This window comes from Leptopilina heterotoma, unplaced genomic scaffold, assembly GCF_015476425.1.
Source record: "Leptopilina heterotoma isolate Lh14 unplaced genomic scaffold, ASM1547642v1 Lhet_58, whole genome shotgun sequence".
Classification (NCBI taxonomy): Eukaryota; Metazoa; Arthropoda; class Insecta; order Hymenoptera; family Figitidae; genus Leptopilina; species Leptopilina heterotoma.
Window position 1 is genome coordinate 4057901 of NW_025111131.1, and position 9807 is coordinate 4067707.

A 9807-nucleotide genomic window follows, 5' to 3' on the forward strand; every position below is an offset into this window, starting at 1 on the left:
AGTAGTTTCCGGTAGGTAGGGGAAAGCGAAAACGGGGAAAGAGGCAACTCTCGAGGAATCATTTCTTACGAGAAAGAGGAAATTCTCCTTCATTCGTACGAAGAAAAGGGGGAAACTCTTAACGACGAGAGGGGCACTCTGCTTGCAGGTTGACCGACGAACGTCGTTTTCGATGATTTCAAATACTAGAAATATTTAGAGAATACGAAAAACAAAAATTTGCAAAAGCGAAATGATAAATAATATTTATAAAATTAAATTAATGTTTATATAACAAACTAGTCTTAATTTTAAGCTTTGTTTTAGTTATTATTATTGTTTATAAAAAAAATGATTGTTTACAATTAAATTTCATGCAAACTTATCCTGAAATTTTGTTAATATTTTTATGAAAAATTTGCAACGTCACAACACCCCCATCCTTAGATGAAGCCAAGAGGGCGCTGTGAGACTAAGTAAGAAAAAGGAAATTAGTTCAGGGAAAGCAAATTGGGTAACAATTAAAGGAAAACATAATTTATAAAAAAAAACTTTTATTTTCTATTTACAAGCGGGAAGTCAGTGCGCAGTTTGGGCACTTGTTGTTGGTGAGAATGTCTCCGCACGTTCGGCAAACATCCTTGATGTCGATAATGGGGTTGGGGCAATCTTCATATAAGTGACCCTGGTCACCACACGTCCAGCAACCTTTCTTGCTGCTGCGGCGGAGCCATGTTTACCTCTATTGGTTGAGAAAGTAAGGACTTAAATTAGGGTCATTGGTAACTTGTGTGGGAATTCGAGAAAGAGCATCCGGGACATGGTGCAAGGCTCCTTTTTTATGTATTATATTGTAATTATATTCCAACAGAGTTAAGGCCCATCGAGCAAGACGGCCTGTAGGATTTCGTAAATTGTGTAACCATTTGTTAGGGTTTATTTTGAGCTTGTTCTCCTTAAGTTTGTCCAAGACAATCCTTAACCATTTAAGATGTTCTTCGAAGGTTTCGGTAACGATAATAATGTCATCAAGATAAACAGAACAATAAGGATCCATTTCGGGTTTGATAACTTTGTCCATCATTCTTTGAAAGGTAGCGGGGGCGTTAGTTAGTCCGAAGGGCATGCGGGTAAATTGAAATAATCCCAAACCAGGTATAGCAAAGGCAGTCTTTTCCTTGCTCTCTTCGGAAAGTGGCACCTGCCAAAATCCTTTATCTAAATCAATTTTGGAAATGTAACGAGCTTTTCTCAATTTGGATAGTATAGCATTCATTTAGGGTATAGGGTAACTGTACTTTTTCGTAATGGCATTAAGCTTTCGAAAGTCGAGGCAAAATCTATACTCTCCATTGGGTTTCCTAATCATCAATATCGGATTAGACCAATCGCTAGAAGAGGGCTCTATTACTCCATCTCTTAACATATTTTTCACTTCGGCGATAATAGCTTCCATGACTTTAGGAGATACCATATAACAAAGTTGTTTTATAGGGGCATTATCCTCGGTATTAATAGAATGTACCGTAAGGGTTGTTAGGCCAGGTTCGTCAGGAATATCGGGTGAGTGTAACTTTAGAAAGGTTTCTAACCTTTTCATTTGCGGGGGCGTTAATTCGATTAGACCAAAACAGTCTTCAGATGAGTCGCTCGATTTTCTTTCAAAGTTATAAATTTTTCTGGACTTGTTTTTGTAGAACCAGGATCGTTTCACAAAATCTATTTGAATTCGGAAATGTTTAAGAAAGTCTAGCCCAAGAACTAAAGGTTCTGTTAGGGAATCCAAGATTCGTACTCGTAGGGGTTTTTCTTGTCCATTCAATTCTAGGGGCATAGTAATTTCTTTTGAAACAGTTAACAGCTGACCGTTAGCTACCTGTACGGTTCCCCTTTTTTCACTAACAGGGAGTTTAAGGTTTTCGATAATCTTCATTCCAGTAGGACCAATGAAACTCCTTGATGCTCCACAATCTACTAGGGCTTTTATTCTATGATTATTAATAGAAACGGTGACATAGAGTAGTGGTTCAGGGTCAGAGAGCGCTACTGAAGGGTATTTTCAACTCGAGATTTTATAGCAAATGTTAGGATTATCTCGTACGATATTAGCTTTTACTGGTTCTAATTTGGGAGAACTTTGAGAATTAGGTGAACTTTCAACCGGTTTGTTTTTCAATATGTAATCTTTACTACCCTTAATCCTTTCTACTTCGCTTTCTTTAACAAAGAATTTGCCGAATTCACAAAAGATGAATATGTCTAAGTCTTTAGAACTATATATTCAATTGATTTCAGATATATCAGTATCTAAATTGGGAAGTTCTATCTCAATCAACTTTGGAAGTGGTTCCTTTTTATTGGAAACTGAAAGTAACAGGGGACAAGAGGTAGAATCTAGAGGTAACGATGAACAAACGGTAGAATTTGGAGGCCTTGAAAAGGATTCCAGGATTGTCTGGGCCTCTTTTAACAATCCTGTGCACCTTTTCCCGAGCACTTAGGGCATTTAGGCTTGATAACACCTTCCTTTTTACAACCATAGCAACGAATCACTATAGGTTCCTTGCATTCATTGCGCATGTGTCCTTCCTGGTTACAATTCCAACAAGTGGGTTTAAAGGATTTGTCGGGACTAGTTTTTGTTGCAGTTTCTGGTGACTTAGGGGATTCGAACCTTGATCGATCACGGGGCTTAGCCGATTGAGAAGAATTTTGTCTGTGTGAACTATTTCTAGAAGGATTTAAGGAAGATTTAGGGTTTTTATTAGGGCTTTGATTTAACATAAGCAAATCTTCAATTTCCAAGTCATTGCATTCGTCTTCGGAGACGTAATCTTCTTCCAGTAAATGAATCTGTTCTCTCTTTCTGGGTGACGATCTAGTTGAACCTCTGTAAGCCAGGTCAGGAAGCAAAGAACTTTCGGGTCTAGGTGGGGGTTGATAGGATTTAGCAACCCTGAAGGATTTCTCTGCGGCAACAGCTAATTGTTCAAAATGGGCAAAGTTTCTAATGATAGATCGGGGATGAGTAAAAAAAATTCATCGAAACTGATCCAACGGTAGCGGTTTACTTCGTACCATCTGGCAGATATACCAGATAGGAAAAAGGGTAGAAGATTTAAAAGATCTTCATCTCTCACATAAATCATAGATCTACCTGCTGAAATTCTACGCAGAAATACATCTGGGTCATCTTGACGTTGACCTGAAAACCTAAGGTCCCATTTTCGCATAATGTAAAATGCTTGAGCTGCACCGTTTGAGTTATTTCTTCGGTTATAGGGGTCCTGAATAGGGGGTAACTGGGGATAAGGTTCGTAATTTCTATTCAAGGGCCTTCCTTGAGCTGATGAGGTATTCGGATTAAAATGAACTCGAGGACGATCTTGATCAATAGGCATGTTTGGATCTCTATTTTCAAGATCTTCTCGAAATGATTGTCTGTTTACAGAGTGATCATGATTTCGGGGAAGAACCGGAGGTTGGTTCAAGGAATTAACAGCTGGTCTGTAATTTCTATTTTCCTGATTAGGTGTTGGGCCGAATCTTTGATCTGGGTCTCGAACATCTTCCGTAAATGAAGTGGGTGTTCTAATTCGGTTATTTTGAATTGACATTCTACCGAATTCTCTTTCGAACTCATCCGTTAGACGGGTTGATTGTTCAAAGGCCGAATCATAATCGTAATATTCAATAGCCGAGGGACGGTAGTAAGGGTCACGATAATGGGGGTCACGATAGTGACGGTCACAATAATGAGGGTTACGATAGTGAGGGTCAGAGACTTGGTGACCTCTATTCTGCTGAGGTTGTAAGAACTCGTGAGCGCTGTTGGGGTTCATCGGGTAACGGTGTCTTTGTTCTGGGGCACGTTGAGACGAGCTAAGAGTGTCATATTTTGAGGTCTTGAAATGTTGCAATCCAAAATTTTACCGTTATAAAGGTGGTAAAAAAAAATATTATAGTAACAAATATTCAACAATAAATAATTATTATTGAATTGCAAAAGGGATGACTCAGCGGGATTCGCACCTTATACATTAGTCTTCGGAAAAGAAGCTGTAATTCCGTCAAGTTTTCCCCAAGAATTACCCGATAAAACTTATCAACAATACTTACAAGAACTTTTTCATAAATTGGATAACGTCCAGTCCTTGGCTCGTGAAAACTTGGAAACATCTAAAAGAAAAAATAAACATTATTATGACAAAAATGTTCATCCTGTTAATTATAAAGTTAACGATATAGTAAACGTAAAAATAAACATTCGAAATGATAAAAAATTTGACCCCTTTTTTGAAGGACCTTACAAAATAATTGAATTAATTGGCGAATTTAATGTTAAAATAAAGAAAATTAGTAATAATAAGACTAGAATAGTACATCGAGACCAATTACAGTTGACCAACCTTTAATTACCATTTTAACGTTAAGATACACAATTTAATGTTATTGAGCTTCCCAGCGCTGATCTTTTTCATGGTAATTCAACCCTTTGTTTACTAAAAGTCACGTAGACATTGTTGACACTCTCCTCCTCTCGTTCACCGCACCGGTAAAATAAAAAGTAAAAAAAAATGGCAAATGTTCCGCCGCAGTATTACCATCGATGTGACCCGCATTATTATATTTCGAGACAGGAATGGGAAAATAGACCATTCACACTAATTAATCTATCGGTCGTAAGTAATTTCAATGATTGAAATTGGAGAGAATGACCGTGTAGTGGGTTCCTTCTTCTCTCAATCTGGATCATCACTGAAGATTTCCCTACTATTATAAATAAATTTAATTCTTCTTTCTTTGTCCTTCTCCTCTTTTTTAACCTTTTAATAATCCTCAAATAAACTGTATGGTTGTTTATTTGTGTGCGATGTAGGGGGATGTGTCTGCATATGTTTATGTATATATGTGTACATTGATTCTCTTTTTCTTCAGAGTACGCTGAATAGCCTTACAGAGGCAAATTCGGCGCACCGGCATTTGAATGGACTAATGTGGGTCCCAAGTGATACTGAGGTTGAGACATGGCGTTGCTCTGCATGCTATTTTCAGGGGAGGTTGCCTGAAAATGAGCGGGGGACAATCGTTGAACGCCATTATTTGACCATCACTCCTGAGGTTGGTGTTGAGCGAGGATGTCCCGAGTGCGGTCGAACCAATATATTTAATTGTCGGCCGGCGGGTCAGTGTTGGCAGTGCCTGTGGGCGTTCCAGTCATTGAACCTCGTGATTGGCAACCCCAGGCATCTGTTAATCCAGATTTTGGAAACCAACAACATCCCTTATCTCCGCTGTCTATTTCCGGATGATAGCACATTTCCCCGCGCAACTCAATTCTTCTTAATAAAAATAAATATAATTGACAACGAAATTTTTTATGAACCTGAAGTTCTCGTGGACAATCCAGTCGACAATGAGGCTCAATTTGTTGCTCCTGTACACTTGGTTGATGAGGGAGAGAATGAAGAGGATGATCTTCCTCTTTTAATCCTCAATAATAATGACGAGGTACCAATGGAGCAGCGTAACGGCGATATTGTCGATCGGTAAAAGAAAATTTGCCCCCATTTATTTTTTTTATATTATTGTTTTTATATATATTTCCTTTTATTATTATACTAGATAAAAACCCCTTTTTATTAAAAAAAAAGGTTTTGTTTAAATTTCATTACTTGCGTTTAAAAAAAAAAGAGAGAATAGTTTTGTTTAAATTTTATCATTTTATTATTATTTACTTTCGTTTAAAAAAAAGAGAAGAGTTTTGTTTAAATTTTACTACTTTATTATTATTTACTTACGTTTAAGAATAATAATAAACAAAAGAGAAGAGTTTTGTTTAAATTATATTATTTTATTATTATTTATGTACGTTTAAAAAAAATATATATATATATATATATAAAAATAAAATAAAATAAAAAAAAAATAAATTAAAAAAAATTTAAAAAAATTAAAAAAAAATTAAAAAAATTATAAAAGGAAAAAAAAATAATAATAAAAGGAAATATATATAAAAACAATAAAAGAGAAAAAAAATAAATGGGGGCGAATTTTTCTTTTAGCGATCGACAATATCGCCGTTACGCTGCTCCATTGGTACCTCGTCATTATTATTGAGGATTAAAAGAGGAAGATCATCCTCTTCATTCTCTCCCTCATCAACCAAGTGTACAGGAGCAACAAATTGAGCCTCATTGTCGACTGGATTGTCTTCGTGATCTTCAGGTTCATAAAAAATTTCGTTGTCAATTATATTTATTTTTATTAAGAAGAATTGAGTTGCGCGGGGAAATGTGCTATCATCCGGGAATAGACAGCGGAGATAAGAGATGTTGTTGGTTTCCAAAATCTGGATTAACAGATGCCTGGGGTTGCCAATCACGAGGTTCAATGACTGGAACGCCCACAGGCACTGCCAACACTGACCCGCCGGCCGACAATTAAATATATTGGTTCGACCGCACTCGGGACATCCTCGCTCAACACCAACCTCAGGAGTGATGGTCAAATAATGGCGTTCAACGATTGTCCCCTGCTCATTTTCAGGCAACCTCCCCTGAAAATAGCATGCAGAGCAACGCCATGTCTCAACCTCAGGATCACTTGGGACCCACATTAGTCCATTCAAATGCCGGTGCGCCGAATTTGCCTCTGTAAGGCTATTCAGCGTACTCTGAAGAAAAAGAGAATCAATGTACACATATATACATAAACATATGCAGACACATCCCCCTCCATCGCACACAAATAAACAACCATACAGTTTATTTGAGGATTATTAAAAGGTTAAAAAAGAGGAGAAGGACAAAGAAAGAAGAATTAAATTTATTTATAATAGTAGGGAAATCTTCAGTGATGATCCAGATTGAGAGAAGAAGGAACCCACTACACGGTCCTTCTCTCCAATTTCAATCATTGAAATTACTTACGACCGATAGATTAATTAGTGTGAATGGTCTATTTTCCCATTCCTGTCTCGAAATATAATAATGCGGGTCACATCGATGTTAATACTGAGGCGGAACATTTGCCATTTTTTTTTACTTTTTATTTTACCGGTGCGGTGAACGAGAGGAGGAGAGTGTCAACAATGTCTACGTGACTTTTAGTAAACAAAGGGTTGAATTACCTTGAAAAAGATCAGGGCTGGGAAGCTCAATAACATGAAATTGTGTATCTTTACGTTAAAATGGTAATTAAAGGTTGGTCAACTGTAATTGGTCTCGATGTACTATTCTAGTCTTATTATTACTAATTTTCTTTATTTTAACATTAAATTCGCCAATTAATTCGATTATTTTGTAAGGTCCTTCAAAAAAGGGGTCAAATTTTTTATCATTTCGAATGTTTATTTTTACGTTTACTATATCGTTAACTTTATAATTAACAGGATGAACATTTTTGTCATAATAATGTTTATTTTTTCTTTTAGATGTTTCCAAGTTTTCACGAGCTTCTTTTCCGAAGACTAATGTATAAGGTGCGAATCCCGCTGAGTCATCCCTTTTGCAATTCAATAATAATTATTTATTGTTGAATATTTGTTACTATAATATTTTTTTTACCACCTTTATAACGGTAAAATTTTGGATTGCAACATTTCAAGACCCTAAAAGGTGATTGTTACTTAATACACCCTCTACAATTTTTTTGTGCTCCTCTTCCTTAACAGGTTTTAACAAACAACTGTCTTCGTAGTGTATTTTTTTGATTATAATACATCGGGTTTCTAAACATCACGACCCAAAAGGAAATTAGTAATCCTAAAATGCCCATTTTTAATTTTTTTATTCATTTTATTTTTTTTGTGGCTTCCTTTTTTTAGGCAACTAGAACTATAGACCCCTAATTCCTTTGTTACCCTTCGGTATTAAAATAAGATATCAAATCCAGCAACCAATGCTCGTTGGCCAGTTAGTACCCTGTCACCCCATCACAAACTCACTACTTCCTTACAGGAAAGACAGCAAATCTGCCAACTTTTCAGACGGTGTGTGATGAATAGATTGACTTGAAAATCAATTTACACGTTGTAAATGGACTCCATATCAACCCCATCACAAACTCACTACTTCCATAAAGGAAAGACAGCAATTCTGCCAACTTTTCAGACGGTGTCTGATGGATAAATTGACTTGAAAATCATTTACCTCCAAGTAACAATGTTACCCTGTTACCCCATTAATTTTTCATTGACCTTCCTATATATAATTTTCTTTTAATATAGGTCTCACATCAGTTTAATCCCTCTGTTTATGAATTTTTTTATTTTTTTTAGAAATATCAGACGTTATCTCGCGTAACGAGAGATCTTGGATAGACAATTTGAATCCGAGAGATCTAGAAATCGAATTAGCAAATAGAGGTTTGCCGGTCCAAGGAACAGTGGACGAAAGGCGTAGGCGTCTCCGCCATTTCGAACGAACGAACCGCCATCTGGAAGAGAACACCGGAATAACACCTACTGAAGTAACCCAGTTACCTCAAAACCCCTTAGGACCTAACGAAATTAGTACAGTGACTAATTTAAACATGTCACACGACCCAAACACTAGTGCATCCACAGTGTCAGCCTTTAGTCCTCCGACTCAAGAAAACCCTCATCCTCGTAACCACCAAGCAGATGGTGCAGCCGCCGTGGTTACCACTGAACCCCTAACCTCCGTAGCAAACATCAACCATGCTAACGATGTTACACGAGCCCCAAACACCGGAACGGTACCTCGAGTGTCTCAAAATATGACACTCTTAGCTCGTCTCAACGTGCCCCAGAACAAAGACACCGTTACCCGATGAACCCCAACAGCGCTCACGAGTTCTTACAACCTCAGCAGAATAGAGGTCACCAAGTCTCTGACCCTCACTATCGTAACCCTCATTATTGTGACCCTCACTATCGTGACCCCCATTATCGTGACCCTTACTACCGTCCCTCGTTTACTGAATATTACGATTATGATTCGGCCTTTGAACAATCAACCCGTTTTTATGGATGAGTTCGAAAGAGAATTCGGTAGAATGTCAATTCAAAATAACCGAAGTAGAACACCCACTCCATTTACGGAAGATGTTCGAGACCCAGATCAAAGATTCGGCCCAACACCTAATCAGGAAAATAGAAATTACAGACTAGCTGTTAATTCCTTGAACCAACCTCCGGTTCTTTCCTGAAATCATGATCACTCTGTAAACAGACAATCATTTCGAGAAGATCTTGAAAATAGAGATCCAAACATGCCTATTGATCAAGATCGTCCTCGAGTTCATTTTAATCCGAATACCTCATCAGTTCAAGGAAGGCCCTTGAATAGAAATTACGAACCTTATCCCCAGTTACCCCCTATTCAGGACCCCTATAACCGAAGAAATAACTCAAACGGTGCAGCTCAAGCATTTTACATTATGCGAAAATGGGACCTTAGGTTTTCAGGTCAACGTCAAGATGACCCAGATGTATTTCTGCGTAGAATTTCAGCAGGTAGATCCATGATTTATGTGAGAGATGAAGATCTTTTAAATCTTCTACCCTTTTTCCTATCTGGTATATCTGCCAGATGGTACGAAGTAAACCGCTACCGTTGGATCAGTTTCGATGAATTTTTTTACTCATCCCCGATCTATCATTAGAAACTTTGCCCATTTTGAACAATTAGCTGTTGATGCAGAGAAATCCTTCAGGGTTGCTAAATCCTATCAACCCCCACCTAGACCCGAAAGTTCTTTGCTTCCTGACCTGGCTTACAGAGGTTCAACTAGATCGTCACCCAGAAAGAGAGAACAGATTCATTTACTGGAAGAAGATTACGTCTCCGAAGACGAATGCAA